The sequence below is a fragment of the Xyrauchen texanus genome, chromosome 44 (genome assembly GCF_025860055.1).
Source record: "Xyrauchen texanus isolate HMW12.3.18 chromosome 44, RBS_HiC_50CHRs, whole genome shotgun sequence".
Taxonomy (NCBI): Eukaryota; Metazoa; Chordata; class Actinopteri; order Cypriniformes; family Catostomidae; genus Xyrauchen; species Xyrauchen texanus.
Window position 1 is genome coordinate 22,692,761 of NC_068319.1, and position 15,321 is coordinate 22,708,081.

The 15,321-nt window shown below is 37.9% G+C and overlaps 1 protein-coding gene and 1 long non-coding RNA gene across 3 annotated transcripts in view; one reads left to right on the plus strand and one right to left on the minus strand.

Moving 5' to 3' along the window:
* LOC127636701 (uncharacterized) overlaps positions 1–15,321 on the minus strand; it is an 82,386-nt gene that overhangs the window by 22,694 nt on the left and 44,371 nt on the right. The gene's annotated exons all lie outside the window — the stretch shown is intronic.
* gnaz (guanine nucleotide binding protein (G protein), alpha z polypeptide) overlaps positions 1–15,321 on the plus strand; it is a 64,675-nt gene that overhangs the window by 17,639 nt on the left and 31,715 nt on the right. The gene's annotated exons all lie outside the window — the stretch shown is intronic.

Consider the following 15,321-nt stretch of genomic DNA (forward strand, 5'->3'; position numbering starts at 1 on the left):
AAATTGGGTCGCATAGCCATGCATTTTGTGTTGCGACGTATTTTCATGTACGTGTAATTATGTTCTTAGTAAAAGTAACTGAAACTGTTAAGAGCAAATGCGCTCTGTTCAGTTAACTCTTTCATGCTGTTGCGCTTGCCGTGACTGTTTTTCGACTGTTTTCCACAATATAATTTGATATACTCGGTCTCTCACCGCGATATCAAGCGAGGAGGAGGCATGGTCAGGTGCGAAGGTGATTCGGCCAACAGGTCACTCCACTTGACGTCACAACACACTGCTGTTACCGTGCACACTCTCCAAACAGAAAGATTACAAAGTATCTTTCAGCTCAAATAATACACTTGTTTTAACAGAAGAATCAATGTAAGTACTTTTATAAAATTACAAGCTTCACATTTCTGCATTTAAGCCCTCCAAACATTGTCCCCATTCACTTTTATTTTAAGTGCCTCACTGAAACCAAACTTTTTGCCTTATTTAAAAGGAAAGAGGGATGAGTTTAAATAAATTTTTATGGTAATCTACGTTATGCCACAAATGCTGTAGATTGAGCTTAATTTGTACTGAACCCGTAATATTCCATAATTGTTTTTTTTTTACATATTAAAGCATGAACGTCCCTGTCCTCATTCACTTTTATTATATGGAAAACAGTAGACATATACTCTTAAAAATTCACCTTTTGGGTTCAACAGAAAAAATGTTTTATGGTGAACTATTTCTTTAACAAATTTAAATGACGCTATTTGGGCCACATCTAATGTTTTGCATAATGTAATGGTTTAAATATAGAGTGCTGGATATCTCGGCGTCTGCAACCTACATCTAACTTGTTTCTGACGTAGGCAGGTTGCTGTGCACCACCAATGAGTCAGAAGACCAGAAAGAGAATGCCGATGCATCTGTGTGCCTTCATTACATCCTGTCTGTAATTAGTGGCATTTACCAAGTCAAGCATCACTATTGTTATTGCTCATTTCAGGGTTGTTTGAGGTTTCCTGGTACTTTCTGTTGCACAATTGGATGAAAAATCCCATAGACCCACAATGAAAGAGGGACTTGAGCCATATTTAGTGGCAGTAACATCATAGAGACTGGGGGTGGGCTCTTTTGGCTTGATCCAGTAAGCAACCACCTAGCAAAACAGTTAAAAACTGTTACAATGATATTCTGAGCCTTTCTTTCAAATCCAGCACTGATGGTTTTTGCTTAATAAGAGTTTGTAGTTTGAGGTCTTGATATGCTTTGAAAATGTTCCCAATTGGTGTCTCAAATCTCAGAAAAGTTCTCAGAAAAACCCAAAGACCGTTATGTCTCACTTCCAATTCTGGATAACATTTTTGTCATGTGGGTTTATATGTAAGGTCTTGCAGCAGATTGAATTTATCATCTTTTTTCAGCCATTGAGAGCTAAAATAAGATAAGATAGACCGTTTCTGAGGCATTCAGTTCAGAGATTACTAACACACAGGAAGCAAATGTCATTAACACTGCAAAAAAAAGTTGCCAGAAATGAAACCAAGGGTAGCTTTCCTATCTGAATCATTCTGAGGTGTATCAGACTGGCACGTTTTCAGTTATATCTAAGTGGGTACAACCAAAGTGCCTGGAAGACAGGTCAGGTCACTTGGCGGCCATATTCATAATGCCCCAAAACAATTTGTACGTTTCATTCTGAAGGGCTTGTCCCTATGCTCTAATTACTTAGAAGGGTTAACCCTGCAGACTGAGAGCTTTTAAGGGTTGATGGGTGTAGGGCTGAAAAATATCTGTCATTCTGAATGCACTTCACCATCATCTATTCAAGCCAAAGCAGTCCACAAGGCTGATGCTAATGAACATCAGTTGCACCTAATCATAAATCTTTATAAATGATTTTCCCTTACTATTTACTATTTTCAGAATAAAAACAGAAAGGAAACGCTTTAAAACTTTATGAAGAAATGTAAGCTTCATGTTTACATATTTTTAATTATATAATTTTTTTAAATGAACACGTAAACAAATGTACAGCATATGTTCAATACTTAAATATAATGCCACTGTGTATACTTATTTAATTTCAACTCCTTTTTAGAATAACAAGCAAATTTACAGTTTTGCTGAGTGTGCTTGCGGTTGGTTACATTTGGAAAACCTGCAGACTTATGGCGTATGATCCGCTTGTCAGCGAAATGTCCATCAGTTAAAACCTACGGAAACATTAATTTTGAAGCACCCTTTGAAGGAGCTATTTATGAGCACTTAATTTTGGAACGGCCCTTCAACATGTTGGCCATGATTGTTTTCCCTTCGAAGTGCTGATTTATCCTGTTTGAAATGCAGGGGAAGTTCTTGAGAACAACAACAGAACAGAAAACAAGAAAGACAATGACAGAAGAGCACATAGCAAAGAACATAAACAGGAACCATGTGCTCACACACAACATATGAGTCAAGACATAGGTGGTTAGAAAAGGTGATTAGCTCTTTTAACTATAAGGCGGGACTTCCATTCCTGCAACTGCCATATAAAGCATTACGATTTGTCCCATTCATTTGTATACCAGTGACCCAGGGGTTGTGTTGAGCACTGGTGTGTGAATGGAGAGCGAGATCAGGAGATGAGAATGGTAAGGATGATCACATGGCAATGACTGACCCTAACAGCTGTTTGTCATTGCAGTGAGAGTTGGGATGGGCTTTAAGAGCAAGCCAGATGCCAGTGAGATGAAAAGAGTTATGAGACACAAGCCGAAAGAGACTGTGTTAATCGTCTGCTGAAAAGCGCTTTGAAGTGTATCCGCTGAAAAGCTTGTATTTTGAGTGTAAAAATAAACAAACTGTTTGAGTTGGATTTGCCGTCTCCCGCTTCCTCCTTTTCCCTAACTGTGAACATTGTTACAGACCCATTTCAACCTATGTCTCTGGTAGAACCATACTTTGTGATTTATTTACCAATGCAGGGGATTAGTAACCAGCTAGTATCAAAATAAGCAAGTACAACCCCCCCAGTATGCCCATGATCAATGGAAACATGTAGATGCTTCACACTGCAACCCCCCCAATATCCAACCCAGGTCTACACCGTTGCCAGAATGGCATTAATCAGTCAATTTACAGTGAATGGTCTGTTTCACATCGTACACATAAGCAGTGTGAATCTATTTCCAATATTAACAAGTTACGGTATTCATACTTCAAGCATCAGCAGGACAAACCCCTAATATAGGGCAAACCCCTAATATAAACACACTGACTAACCCCTCATGGTGTTACGACCCTCCAGTGTTTATCGTTGTCTAGGGAGTAGGGAGAGCGACATTGTCCCACCCAAAGCACAACACACACTGTTTAAACACTGGGAGTGGGTGAATGAGGCAGACGGAAACAGTGTAGTAAAGTATATACACAGATTTATTTACAATACCAACCGTGTACCGTTTACAATATGAAACAATAAAAAAAAATTTGTTTTTTACTAATATTTACACTATGCACATCAAATAATGCAGACGGGGAGGAAAAGGAACTGGACAATGCCAAATCAAAGAAATGAATAAAAACAAAAATGTCCAATCTTCTTAATCTTTTGATTTAGTAACGTCACACAGGGAGGTAACACCACCACAATAAAGAACAAACATATGCTGTAAAAAAAAAAACGTTTTACATGACAAAACAGATTGCTCACCTGAAACAATTACTCTCTCGAAAGAGCTTCCGCCAAAACATTCTCGGATCCTTTCTTATGTCGGACCTATTGGAGCATTGACTCTGTATGCATCTTGTTTTATAGGTTTCGCACCATCAACATCAATATCATGCCGCAACACATTGGTTTGAGTCGGGATATCCGAAAATAAGGCTGGGAATGCAGTGATAATATGCATTACATCTTGTATCTGACCATCTGACAAATGAGAAAGATGAAAAGGCAAGTTCTTTAGCATAACAGTGTTCTCCAATTTAGCACACTGCTGTGGAGTATTCCTCAGCACTATATCATCTTCATCTGCATCAACCTCAGTATCTGCAACATGAGCAACTTCACAAGTTACCATGATAGGTATAACCTCTACGTTTTCTTTATCAGGTTCATCTCGTGAACTTTCCCAAACATGATATGCTTTAAGCAAATTAATGTGACATACGCGTGAGTCTTGCGCTTTCTCTCTGGGGTGCGGATAATATAATCAGTCTCACAGAGTTTCTTAATCATGTCATAAGGACCAGAAAAATCGGGCTGATAATACAGAGCCTGGAATTGGTAGTAGCACCAACACTTTGTCACCATATTGAAAAGTACGTGCGACCACTTTTACATCATATCGTTTTTTTCATCTCGCCCTGTACATACCTCAACGATTTTTGAGCGAACTCACAGACACCATGAAGCCTTTCTCTAAATTGACTAACAAAGTCTAAAACATTTATTTTAGACCCCGAGTCAATATCCAGCATCTTGTCTTTAAGTACTTTGAGTGGGCCTTGGACACTGTGTCCAAATACCAACTCAGCCGGGCTAAAGCCTAATGACTCCTGTACTGCTTCACGTATGGCAAATAACACTAAAAGAACACCTTCATCCCAATTTTTATCTGTTTCTAGGCAGTATTTTCGGAGCATTGACTTCAAGGTTTGATGAAACCTTTCAATTGCGCCTTGGCTTTCGGGGTGGTATGCACTAGAGACTCGGTGTTCTATGGACAGAGATTTTAATGTTTGATCAAAAACCTGTGACAGAAAATTTGTTCCCTGGTCTGTCTGAATAACTCTCGACAGACCAAAGGTAGAGAAAAATGTTATTAATGTTTTTAAAATGACTGATGCCGTAATTTTACACAGCGGTATGGCCTCAGGAAACCTTGTTGCCTTACACATAATAGTGTACAGATACTGATTACCAGACTTTGTTTTTGGTAACGGCCCAACACAATCAACCAAAACTTCTTCAAATGCTTCACCCATAACTGGAATCGGGAAAAGCGGAGAAGGGGGAATCAATTGATTCAGCTTACCTGTTAACTGACAGGTGTGATAAGTGTGACAAAACTGGGTCACATCACGCTTCAAACCTGGCCAGAAAATTTTTTGGAGGATGCGATTATAGGTTTTAGTCACTCAAAGATGTCCAGATAATACATGTTCATAAGCTATACATAATACACATGAGCGATACCTATCTGGAACAACCACCTGATATACAACATTCCAATCCAAGTCATCTACTCATCTACCCCAGAACACCATTTTCGCATCAGTAATCCATTGTCTACAAAATATGCTGTATGTCTCTCCTTGGCAGCCTCCGGACAGACAACCGCCGAAAAACATGTTTGCATTAACGGATCTTTCTTCTGTGCAGCAATAATCTGAGAATGGGTAATAGGCAAGTTTGAAGAATTAAAACTCTCCGACACACTCTCTGAGTTTTTCAGGCTAGAATTTTGTATAGACTTCAACTTTACCTTAGGTTCAGAAATCAGCACATCATTCACAAAACTTTCCCCCACACAAGTGTCCGTCTGTCATTTTCGCTGCCTGAGCGTGCGTAACTGCACATGCGGGAAAAACTTCAGGATACTTACTAGACCTACTATATCACCTGAAAATAAGCATGCACGTGGAGTGTTTGTTACTTTGGAAATTGGTATGACTTTGTCTCCCGCCAAGTCATTCCCCAAAATAAAGGTGATTCCTTTTACAGGAAGTGAATTATGGACACTGACCTTTACAAAACCCATAACTAGTGTACAGTCCAAGTGTACACAGTGCAAAGGAACTTGTATCACTTGCATTTCGATGCCTCGAACTAGGATACTTGAGCCGCAATATGACTCATCCAGGTCATCTTAGTCGCGCATCCCCTTTTGAACCTGTAGACATAGGAGAGAACGGTTCAAATGGTGGTAACCCGGACCTGACGTCGGTCTCCGGTTCAACCATAATTTCATCCGCACCCATCCTTGTAGGTGATCTATCCTCCGCGCCAACTACCACTGTATCCTCCGACACTGGTAACACGAGCACATTCAACTCAACCAACCTGTTATATATGATTGACCTAATCTCCTTTTTCAAAGATTACTTTGTCACTGCAATCTGATAGTAATTTGCTATTGTCAACAAATCACCTTTTCTAAATTTTTCTAACTGTTCTACAGCCGGGTGCTCAACAAAGTGTTGCAAATTAAATGACATTATGCCACCGCAGAGTCACAGTACACTACCGTGCACTCACCACACCCCCAGTATAAAATAGCAGCAATGCCTCTGAGTGGGGTTAGATCAATTACAATCTAAATTGAAATGTCCAGGACCAATTAAAAATATCTTGGACGAGCCTCCATTAATGTTACGACCCTCCTCTGTTTATCGTTGTCTAGGGAGTAGGGAGAGCGACATTGTCCCACCCAAAGCACAAAACACACCGTTTATACACTGGGAGTGGGTGAATGAGGCAGACGGAAACCGTGTAGTAAAGTATATACACAGATTTATTTACAATATCAGCCATGTACCATTTACAATACGAAACAATAAAAAAAAGGTATTTTACTAATATTTACACTATGCACATCAAATACTGCAGACGGGGAGGAAAAGGAACTGGACAATGCAAAATCAAAGAAATGAATAAAAACTAAAACATCCAATCTTCCTAATATTTTGATTAAGTAAAGCAAAAAAGAAAATGTAGAAACAAAAATCTTCAACGTCTGTGACGTCGTATCTGTACTATACTAACTAACCCAAAAAAGAAATACAGCGGGTGGCACTTGCCCCTGACCTAGTGTGATTATACAGCAAGTCGTTCAAGAGAAACATTCAAAGCATTCGGAAGAATCCGAATGAGGAGCGAGCTGTCAGTGTTGGTGTTGGCGTGCCCTTTTATATAATCGTGGGCTTCCAGTTATGGCCGTAGGCATCACGGTGACATCATCAAGTCGGATGATTGGCAGTAGAGTAAAACAACCAGAATGTTAAACCTGCGAAATGTGAAAGAAAGAAACCGAGAGGAAATGGAGAGAGAAAGAAAAAACTCCAAAAGAAACCCATGAACGTCACACAGGGATGTAACACATGGTGAAGCAAGAGTCTAGTAAATAAAATTGCTCACACTCCTCAACTGTTGACGTATGTCTTGCTCCCTTGAGTACTGTATTGTTGCCGGCATAGTAACACAAAAACGTGCATTAAAGTATGTATTTTAAGTCCATGTGCTTGCAGTAAGTTGGAAAAACATTTTCATCATCAGGTGTGTGTTTTTGTATGTTTCTGGGTTAAGAGTATGGAGAAAAAAGGACAGTTTGTTCTCCAGTTAATTTAATTGCTGTCTAGGGGACACAGTAGAGATGTTAATGCTGAAGTATGTAATTTCTTGTCTTAAAAAAATATTCCCAGCCCAAATTTGGTTCAGCCAATATTGATATGTCAGTCTGGTCAGGACACTTAAACAATGTTTTGATAACGCCACAGAGTCACAGTGTTATCTTTTCAGGGTTCTTTAAGGGTCCCTCCCCTCAAAAATGGCTAATATAAAGATGTCTCTGCACATTAAACTGGGAAAGAAGAAAGTATTTTATTTTTTTTTTTTAAATGCGCACCTCACCTTTAAAGAGATCTTGTTTGCACTAGATAATTTTCCTATGTCCTTTCTGCCTTGATGATAATGGGCGCTCTGCTCTGGAATTCACAAGAACAATTAAATGGCTGATTTGAGTCATGCATGTTCCATCAAACTATCTGATGTCATAATGCGACTCCAAGGGCCGTAGCTCTCCAACATCCAAATTTAAACCCCCTGTCTTGAATCCTTAACTGAGAAAGTCAAGAAACAAAATAATTAGCTGTAAAACAGGAAATTCTCCCCAGCGGCACTTGAAACCGATTGTTACAGTGGTTTTAAAACATTGTGAATTCCCCTCTGATACATATCTCCTAAAACAATGATTGTTTTTGTGACGGATGGTTGAAACCAAGAGGACAAATTAAGGGAAATGATATCTGATTGTAACATCATTCTGTGAATTGTATGAATGTTCACACTGTTGTCAGTATGATCAAAGACTGTTCTGTTCTGGTTTGTATGTGGTCTCAACTACCCACTGACACAGTAACCCAGGGCTCTTCACATAAGCCACTGCAGCTCAACAGACAAAAACACACTTATTTTGATTCCTGATTATAGTTACTTGCTTAAATACTGGCAAATTGCAGATTAAAGGAATAGCTTAGCCAAACAGAATCTGTCATAATTTACTCACTCTTATGTTTTTCCAAACCTGCATTACCTCTTATGCAGGACACAAAAGGAGATGTTTTAATGTATATTGTGAGAGGAGAGGTAAAAAAACAGTTTCTAACTATTTCAGGTTTGGTGGCTTAATGTGGCTACATGGAGTTTGAAAACTTTTGAAAAGAAATATGTAAATATTAAAAAATATGTAAAGGTAAAAGACGTGCGAATCGCAATTTGTATGTATTTGATTGAATTACTTTACTCGGTTAACTCATCATGGGTCAGATTATTAATGGGATTTAAATCATGTTATGTTGCAGCTCTTATTAAATTTGCCGGCAAACTAGTGAGTAAGGCTAGGCGATATAGCCAAAAATATTATCACAATATTTGTTTTCATGTTGTTCAATATTGATATTTATCACAATATACATTTCATACCATTAATGGGGGAGGAAACCCTTGCAAAAAACTAAACTAGCTGCAAACTTGCAGTAAAATTGCTGCTTGTTATTTTCACATGCAAATGGGCTTTTCATTTGCACAAATGTTTGCCAGATGTTGTTCACCGGTAGAGACGAACCTCCGGCAATCTTTTGGCAACAATGGACAATTTGCCGCAAGTTTGCTGCAAAACTCATTTGCATGTGAAAATTATTAGTGGTGAATTTGCGGCAAGTTTGAATTTTGCCAATTTCATCATCTTCAGTCGATATTTGACGCCACTGAAAGACTTTCTTTTGATGCTCCACACTCCAGCTCAGTAGATGGCAGTAATGCACCATACACAATTTTATCATATTAGCCAGACAGCTAGCTAGCGGCTACCGAGCCATATTATTCTTCTCCATGACAGCAGGGCTGGTGGCTAATACTTCCTAACTGGCTGATTTCATGAATGTGATTCAGTTAGCTAGTTTTATATATAACTTTGGCAAAATGCTTGCATTTTTAGCGAGACGTACCTGATCAGATAATCTAGATGTAGAACATATAGAATAAATATAAAACATTTCTCAAATGTTTATCATCTATGTCAAAAATCTATAATTTTTTTTAAAATCTCGATATAATTTTAGCGCCCAGTAATGAGTAACAATGTGCGAGTAACGTTTTATCTACTTGCCAGTTTTATTTACATTTGCCCATTCAGTGAGTGTTCATTTGGGAAACAGCTTTTACATTTGTCCACAGCGAATGAAATATCAGCACTCACGGTTTACATTACTGTGGCTTCCATTTCCATGATGCCTCATTAATAATACAGAGACAGTAGATACGCTAAAATTTATGAGCCTATATGATTGAGCTGGGATACAGTAAAGTGTATGTAAATGGCTTTCAAATGATTCTGCACTGTAATCAATTAATGTCTGTAACTGGGCCATGAGTCATGCAGCGTGGGTGGGGCAAATACAGCAGTATGATTTAGAGCGGAACCCTCCCTCAATAGTGTGCCAGAATACTAAAGTGTGGGTGTGTGGGGGTTAAAGGATTTAAGTCAAGCCCTCATTCAAACTGCTGGCAGACTGAACTCTGAAGTCTCTGGGCCAATTTATTTAGACAGTGAAGAAAACAGTTCAAAAGTTTGTAAGTACAGATGGTTTGTGTAAACCAATATTGTATATTTGGTTTAATATAAAGAGTCAACAAAGTTTATCATTCATGGGTTGATTGCACTAAAATATTTTTGTGGCACTATCGAATAAATTGCTCTTATGATTCAGGTGATTGACTGAAATGCAAATTCTGAAACTTGGTGCCCATGAAGTAAAGTCGCATACTGGATCACATATCATCCGGGTCCATGTGGCAGCTGAGAAACTGCCATTGAGATAAATGGAAATGCTAACAGATACGCTCTCCAGGTATCCTTGGTCCAACCAATTTTGAATGATTTTAAGCTAATATTGCCAGCTAAGCTGCTTTGTTTTTAATGATGTTAGTTTAAACAACGTTGAGTAATGAGTACAAATTGCTCTATCATACATTACTGGCACTGCAATAGCTAGACACTTGGGGACTGTGACAGTGGGCAACTGAGGACAAACTCGGCTAGCACATGCACAGCTACAGACAGAGTGGAGTTTGTAAATAACAATGACAGGAAACGGGAGAGTTTTGATTCTGCAGGTCATAATTTAAAGGGATAGTTCACCCTTAAATAAACCCTCATGTTGTGCCAAAACCTGTATGAACACAAAAGGAGATGTAAGGCAGTATGTTCGTCTCAGTCAGCATTTTTCCATACAATGAAAGTGAATGGTGTTTGAGACTGTCATTTTGCTTAACATTTCCTTTTGTGTTCCATGGAAGAAAGAAAGTCACAAGGGTTTGGAACAACACGATTGTAAGCAAATAATGACAGATATGTAATTGTTGGGAGAACTATCTCTTAAGTATGTGTCGGATTAATACATTTTGAAATACACTGAAGTCCTATTTTCATTGAATTGGTCACCAATGTGACCCTAGCCACTACTGAGTACTTCCCTTCCCCAGAACAAACCCAGCTTTGAACAATAAATAAATTGTTATATAATATGCAGTGGCATCTCTGCCTTAATGATGAATGCTTGTGCTATAGAAGGCTGCCTGCCAGTTGTAACTCTTTGGGATAAACTCTTACCCCACCTCATTTATGTCACATGCATCTTACAGAGTGGGAAACCTATGCATAATTAATTAATGATCACCAATGCGTAATTTTAATACATAAAATTATGTTGGGCGGCTGTGGCTCAGGTGGTAGAGCAGGTTGGCTGCCAATCACAGGGCTGGCAGTTCGATTCCTGGCCCACATGACTCCACATGTCAAAGTGTCCTTGGGCAAGACACTGAACCCCAAGTTGCTCCCAATGGCAGGCTAGCGCCTTGCATGGCAACTCCGCCGCCATTGGTGTATGAGTGTGTGTGTGAATGGGTGATTGGAACACAGTGTAAAGTGCTTTGGTAACCTCTAAGGTTAAAAAAAAGGCACTATATGTGCAGACCATTCTTTCAGTTCTTTTGTTGTTAAAGGGGTACTTTTTGCGTATTTATGTTGTGCAGCAGATTCAGTATCACATAAAATGTGAAGTTCTCTGTTAAGGTGCCGATACACTCATGGTGAAGTTCTTTCTTTGTTCTTCGCTCAGAGCTAGAAAGAAGATAAAATTTAGCAATTGACAAAAAATAAATACATAAGAAAATCACTGAGTGCACCTTTAATATCTTGCTGATCTACAGAGTCGGCAATAACACTGAACAAATATGTTTTTTTGTACAAATCAAACATATTACACAAGAGTATCATACTTAGACTACCTCCCATGTGCAGCTTTATGAAAAAATCATTATAATTATAGGCGTATTAAAAACAGGAAATATGTGAGGCTGACAGCAGCTGATCTCGTGGGATTTTCAAAAAATGAAAATTCTCTCATCATTTACTCATGTCATTCCAGATGTGTATGACATTCTTTCATCTGTAGAATACAGCTGAATATTTTTAGAAGAAAATCTCTGTAGGTCCATACAATACAAGTGAACGGTGACCAGAACTTTGAAGGTCCAAAAGCACATAAATGAAGCATAAAAACAATTATATGACTCTAGTTTTTACATCCATTTCTTCAGAAGCGATATGACAGGTGTGAGTGAGAAACAGATCAATATTTAAGTCCTTTTTTACTATAAATTCTCCTCCCTGCCAAGTGGGTGGTGATATTCACAAAGAAATTATCTTCACAGAATGTGAAAAATGCTGCCTTTATATGCTTTGTGGACCTTCAAAGTTCTAGCCACCATTCACTTGAATTATAAGGACCTACATAGCTGATGTTTTTCTAAAACTATTTGTTTTGTTCAGCAGAAGAAAGAAAGTCTCTTGAGGGTGAGTAAATGATGAGAGAATTTTCCCTTTCCCTTTGAGCTACAGTCAAGCTAGCCTTCTGAAAAAGTAGCTATGTTACAAGCTACAAACAAAAAGTATCCGACTGCACTGATGCCATCTATAAATTAGTTTTTGTGTTATCTGAGCAGTATTTTTTGGCACCAAAAACAAAAAATATATAATCTAATTTAGGGTGTCAGCATTAATCAGATTTAAACAGATACACTTACAAAAAATACTACCAACAATAAAAAAATGTAATAAAACTTTATTATATAACACATATAGTAAAAACATAGTAATAAACATAAGAATTGCACTACAATTAGAGTATACTATTAACAGACTTCCCATGCTTCATATGAGAGAGACAGGACATTGTAGGTGAATGCATTTGCTTCCTACCTCAGTTCAATCAGCTTTAAATATGTGATATTGTAATATTATAAAATATATTGTTTACTGGAAAAACTAGCTAGTTAACTGGAAATGCGACTCTGTTTTAAAAACAGCTGAGCTACTTTACTATCAGGGTACTGAAAAAATTTAGTTAAGTTAGTCGCATTGGAACATTCCGTTAGGTACTCCCCAAACCTACTCACCCAAGACGGGTCAAGTTACAGCGACAATAGTTACACAAGGCTTAGTCTGGAGCATGCTGTATTTCTCAGCAATTCCAGCTGTCAAGGCCTAAGACAATCATACATATATTCCAATAACCTGGATTCCTCTGAAGTAATTATCTAAAATGGTTTTAGCTCTAAATATATATAGCATCACAGTAGACTGATGATGCCGAAAGGAGAATACCGAAGAAATGCAGAAATGTGCTTGTGTAAGCGTTGACTATTTTTGGTCATACAGAAACCGTTCTCTGCTCTGCTAAAACTTGCTGAATGTGAACTAGCTTTGCAAGATTTTAGAAGCATTTATTGAATCATTCCGTGCCATTAAAATACCACCCATCAAAACATATTTGTTTCTTGTTTTCCAGTAAAATAAATTATCTAAACTTTCTAAAATTGTGCAGTGCATTTCTATTTACTATAGTTATTATTTACTCACTCTCATGTTGCTCATAACTGTATGAGTTTCTTTCTTCCATGAAACTCAAAAACGTAATTTTGTTTGAAGAATATCCTGGCCACTATTTTTCATGTAATTATAGTAAATAAGGACTGCAGCTGTCAAATAACAAAACAAACAAACAACAAAAAAGCATCATGAAAGTAACACCAATATGGTCCAAATGGCTTGTGTGCTTTGTTCCAAGTCTTCTGAAGCCATACAATAGACTTTCTTGAGTAACAGACCATGTTTAAGTTGTTATTCATTTAGGACAGAGCATCTTCACATCCACCCTAGCTTCCTTATAGTGTGTGTCTTATGTGTGTCTTATTTTGCTTTGACATTGACCTGTCAAATCCTGCTACACATATTTCTGCAATAATTTTTCTAAGAGCAGATTTCTGTGTATGACAGATCTTGGAGATATAGTCTGTGCGACCGGTCTAGGAAATGTAATCTCTCCACTGAAACTAGGCCATGGCGTGATTTCACATTTTTTACACCGCCAATAGCACACAGCCTGTCACAAAGAGCATCCATTTGTTATGCTGTCCCTCAGGCACTCACTTATGTTCTAAAGCATCACCTTTAGAGCTCATCTTCGCCACTTGAAAATACATATATGAATATTGTGTAAGTGACCACATCATATTGAAGGAGTCATGTCCTTTATCAATATATATTTTGGCATGCCTTTAATAATGGATGACACAATGAATTCAAATGTTGTTACATTGCACATCAAGGTATTATGTAAGGATGTACAAAAATTACATGCTGCTAGGTTTTTTTTGTCATGTTTTATTAAGAAAGTGTGACTAAAGCTTAGACTGAATTAGCATCTTTAGCTTTAATAATGAAGTAGATTTTTGTGGTACATTATTTTGGGTCATTGTTAGCATGTGGTTGATAATATTTCAGAGAGGTTGTTAGGGTGTTGCTCTTCTGTTGTTAGGATGTTGCTATGTGGATACTTGGATGATCTGAGAGGTTAATGCCATTCCTATGATGTTGCAAGGGTGTTCTGGGTGGTTGCTATGGCTGCGTGGTTTATTATCTGTTCTGAGTGTTTGTTAGAGCGTTTTGGCTGTTAGTGGTTGTTATGCTAGCAAGCACAGCTTATTATTTCCACATTTTATCCTTAAAAAAAAAAAAGTTGTACAAACAGCAACATGCTTCTTTATTACTTCTGAATATATGAAAGTGTTCAGAGCATAAGCTTGATTGAACGCAAACAAACTGTCCTGTTTCCTAGTGGCTAATGCAGTGACCAGTAGCAAGTTGCAACAAACCTCTTCAGATATAGGAACAGTTCACCCAAAAATGAAAATTTTGAACCGGCAACGGACGTAAAATTAATCCATCTTGTTTCTCACTAAAACATTTAATATGTCTTCAGAAGACTTGGAATATGACACTCAAATCACATGGACTACTTTTATGATGCTTTTGGGTCTTTTTGTAAGCTTTAAATAAGGCACTATCCACTGCCATTGTATTGAAAAGACAAGACTAAGATATTCATTGAAATGTCTTATTTTTTGATCTGCATAAGAGACAGCCCACTACATTGCAAGTAAATCACCAACATATGCGACTAAATTCCATGCTATGCGATTAAAATATGCTTGTTATTAGTCACTGGCTAGTAAATGTTCTGATTTCACTCACCAGTAGGGCTAAGAATCAATTCCCAAAAGAATCGACTCCTTGATTCCAAGGCATTGGGAATCGAGAATCAACTTGAGCGTTTCGAGACGATTCTCAATTCCCAATGCTTCAGAATCGCTGGAGTCGATTCCTTTTGGGGAAAACAGTTGATATTTTTTCAGACTGTGTTTATTTCCTCGACCACTGAACTACTCCACATTTCAGAAGCCAAACAGCACTAAAACAATTGACAAAAGTCTTATAAATGTCTTTAGTATTGTGTCAGCATCTATAAATCTGCTCTGCTTGAATCAGTGAAGTGATTCAGTGAAGTGTAGTCTGCCGGTATTTTCCTTTGGATTAAACTTATAATGAATGAACATGCCAAATTTGTGATAGTAAATTGTACAATAACAACCTCCCCGATTCTGCAACACGGAGATGGCAGAGTTCAGATAGTATCCTAGTTCACATCAAAAAATTAGTATGGTAAAGTTTAAAT